Consider the following 3,764-nt stretch of genomic DNA (forward strand, 5'->3'; position numbering starts at 1 on the left):
AAGTTGTGAATGCTCCAACACTGGAAGTTTTTAAGAAGATGTTGGATAACCATTTGTCTGAAATGCTATAGGGTTTCCTCTAAGCAGGGGGCTTGGACTAGATTCTAGAAGACCTCCAAGGTCCCTTCCAACTCTGTTATTCTATTCTGTTCTATTCCGTACTATGTTCTGTTCTATATTCTATATTCTTTTCTATTCTATATTCTGTTCTATTCTGCTCTACTCTATTCCGATTCCTACTCCGACTCTACTCTCCCACAGATCCAGAGACAAATGCAAACAGAGAATTCCCAGGGGTCCCAGACCGCCAAAACCAGCTCAGAGAGAAGATTACGTGATCATGCCCTGGTCAGAGTCAAAACCAAAGTTCTGACAATACCAGTTCAGACTAGACTTCACTCATCATTGCCTTTGGCACACCTTGCAGGAACCTCTTTGTCAGACCATGTACAGTACTCCAATACTGTAGCCACTCACATTATTTTTGCAGTTCAGTATCACAAAATGATATTTCTAGGAAGATGGATTTTAGAATGTGGGCATAAAAAGCCACGGAAGGCATCACTAGTCTCCTAGGTGGCCACTTTTCAGCCAACTTTCTCTGTTCCTTAATGGTGAACAATTTGCCAGTCCCACTCAGCCTCTGGGACGGGCCTTCTGCTCTGAAGTCCACAAGTCTTAAAGTGGCCAAGTTTGGAGACCCCTAAACCAGCATTTATCACCCTTGACAGCTTTAAGATGTGTGGACTTCAATTCCCAGATTTCTGGCTGGGGAATTCTGGGAGTTGAAATCCACAAGTCTTAAAATTGCCACGGTTGAGGAACCCTTCGCTAAGCCCTGGTTTTCTTAACTGTGGTTTCTTGAAACACTCTAAATGATTAAAGTCCAGTTTACCGTATAAGAAAGGATAAACCTTAAATATATATATATAAGCCAAATTCATATGCCTACCACGTATTCAGCAGGGGCCGCGTTGCTCCGACATTTTAAAGTCCCGCGTCAAGGGAGGGAAGGACTTCCAAAGGAAGCTGCCGGTCCCAACTCGGCAGGCCTAGAGCAGTCTGGATCTCACTTCCTGTTTCCGGTCGCTCACAGGATCCTTTTAAACTTCAACTCCCAACAATCATTGCGCGAGGGAAATATCAAATTTTTTCACGAGAGTTTCCTTCCCACCCTCCCCTTAGCTCAAGGCTTCAACTGGGCGGTGCTTTTTTTTGCGTGCTAGTAAATTCTGTAATCCAAAATATTTTTGAATACATTCTATAGCTGCATTCTGTATTCTATTTTCTTCAATTTGTCTGCTAGCCAAACGTTGGACGTGAAATTGTTTAGACTATTGGGCAAAACGAGACTAGGTTTCGATAGCTTTTAAGATACATCTGTTGTAATAATACTGTATTTTAGTTAATCTATAATGCCACATGCTACTAAGATTTTAAAATCAGTCAACTGTGATGTTTTAAGTTTAATAAAATATTTAAAATACTTTAAAAAAAAATCATGTAGGCAAACACTCAAAATAATCCAAAATGGGGTGTGTTTTGCAGACCTGTGCAGCCAAGGAAAGATTTAAGTTATATCTACGGTAATAAAGTGACTGCTTTACCAAACTTTTTTTCATGGTAAATCTATTAGTCTTTTAAGATGCTGCAGGTGTTTTATGAATGGGAAGGACACTTTGATTTGCTTTATAAATGAAAAATGACTAGGCTGGGACTAAAACAGTAAAGAACCACAATCTCTAAAAATAGGAGTGGGTGAGGTGAGGGGATTACCCTTACTTGGTCTCCTACCAGTGGAATCCATAATCAACGTGGCAGAGGTCTAATATCACAATTTTTTTCTCCTTAACCAGTAATTTGGGGGAAAGAACAAAAAAGGAAAATGTCATCCCATTTATGTTTGATTGAATGTTATCGCCAGGGCGATGAGGGGGTTATTGGTTTTATATTGGGTTTTTATCTTTGTAAGCCATCAGAGGTCACTGTGTGGGGTGACATAAATTTTCTTCAATAAATAAATAAATATTAACAGAGAAAGAAAAACCTAGTACAGGTAGTCCTCAACTTAAAGCAGTTTATTTAGTGACTATTGAAAGTTACAATGGCACTGAAATGTGACTTCTGCCCTGCAACGTCCCCATGGTCATGTGATCAAAATTCAGACTCTGGGCAACTAATTCATATTTATGACAGCTGCAGTGTCCTGGGGTCATGTGATCCCCTTTTGCAACCTTCTGACAAGCAAAGTCAATGGGGAAGCCAGATTCACTTAACTAAGTTGACAACTGCAGTGATTCACTTAACGCCTGTGGCGAGAAACGTAAAATGGGGCAAAACTCATTTAACAATTGTCTTGCTTAGCAAAAGAAACCTTGGGCTCAATTGTCGTAAATTGAGGACTATTATAGCTGGAAGCCAACTGTAAAAACTTAGGTCATCTGATCCACATTAGCCAACTGCAAACCTCAGATGCATCTGGCATCAAAATGTCTGTTTAAAAATAGTATTTATTTCATGGAAGTGTTGGAAGAAATATCCTTCTGGGATCAGTTCCAAGTAGGGAAGAAAGACACTGGAAACATGGTGACTGCTTGGAAAGTTGGTTTATTGGTGGACAGGATTCACATGGCTTGGAGATCCTGGGTGAAAAGGAAAGAAATGCAGAGAGTCCCTGGGTTTTATGCCCTCTGTTGGGATTTGAATTTGAGCTTGTATTCTGATTGGTTGTCAGACTCCCATGGGGCCATGCAGGGGCAACTCTGTAGGCTGTCCTGAGTCCCAGGCTTGGTTGAGCCTTGCTGGATGATGATGTATTGAAAGGGCTTTGGGCAATTCCTATTATGGCTCTACCTGGAGTGGATCTTTGTTATGTAAAATAGACTGGCCCAGGCATTAACAAAAGTGGGGGGGACTAAGTTTCTGCCTCTCTAGAGTTTCTACTTCTCTTTTAGGGGAAATATTCTGCCTTTTTAATATATCCTAAAATATTTTATTTTCCTAGGAGAGGGATGGGTTTAACTTCTAACAGAAACAAAACACAGAAAAGAGAAACACAGAAAGAGGGTTGGGCTTAGCAAAAAAAAAAAAGATTGGATTGAGAGAGCAGCTGTCATCAAAGGAACAAAAAGGTAAGCTTAATTAAAATGGAGAGAGTGCCTTATTGGAACACTGGTTGTAAAAGGAACTGGCGAGGCTTTAAGCAGACATGAAATAAAAATAACCACATTAATACAATCCTGATCCCAAGAGTTTGTGTGTGACTTTCCCCCCTGTGTCTTGGAAAAGTCTGTTATTCTACCAGTTTCTTGAATTTTTCTGCTTGGGCACTGTTTCCCACTCCCAATCTCCATGATTTTTTTCTTCATTTTTTTTCTTTTCTGGTTTTTCTCAAACAAACTTCTGGGGGCTGCTGGCACTCTCTATCGTTTTTATTTTCTAAGAAGGCTCCTAGAAATTGCGAGAGGTTCATTTATTGTTGGAAATAAAGATAGTTACTTGAGACTGATATTTAATTTTCACTATAGATTCAGTCAGACCAGGAGTGCTATCCAGCAACTGGGATCTTACCAAGCACATTGCACACCTGACTGACATAGCAGGTATTCTGATTTTAGGGGTTTCCTGTTCTCAAAAAATTTGGCTAGGCAGGCACTTCAAAGAATAATTTTCTTAGCCAGGACAAAATTTAGGGACCCTCCAAGCAATTAATTAGAATTATTTTGATGATTATTTCTGACGGCAAGAGCATAATAAGTGACAAC

The 3,764-nt window shown here is 40.0% G+C and overlaps 1 non-coding gene across 1 annotated transcript; it reads right to left on the bottom strand.

The window, feature by feature from the left end:
• Positions 1-314: 314 nt before the first annotated feature.
• Positions 315-411, bottom strand: LOC113441635 (Z30 small nucleolar RNA). The gene has a single exon (XR_003374874.1). It is a non-coding gene; the product is annotated as a Z30 small nucleolar RNA (small nucleolar RNA).
• Positions 412-3,764: the final 3,353 nt, after the last annotated feature.

The sequence above is a fragment of the Pseudonaja textilis genome, chromosome 1, assembly GCF_049901715.1.
Source record: "Pseudonaja textilis isolate UNSWEBS1 chromosome 1, rPseTex1.2, whole genome shotgun sequence".
Taxonomy (NCBI): domain Eukaryota; kingdom Metazoa; phylum Chordata; class Lepidosauria; order Squamata; family Elapidae; genus Pseudonaja; species Pseudonaja textilis.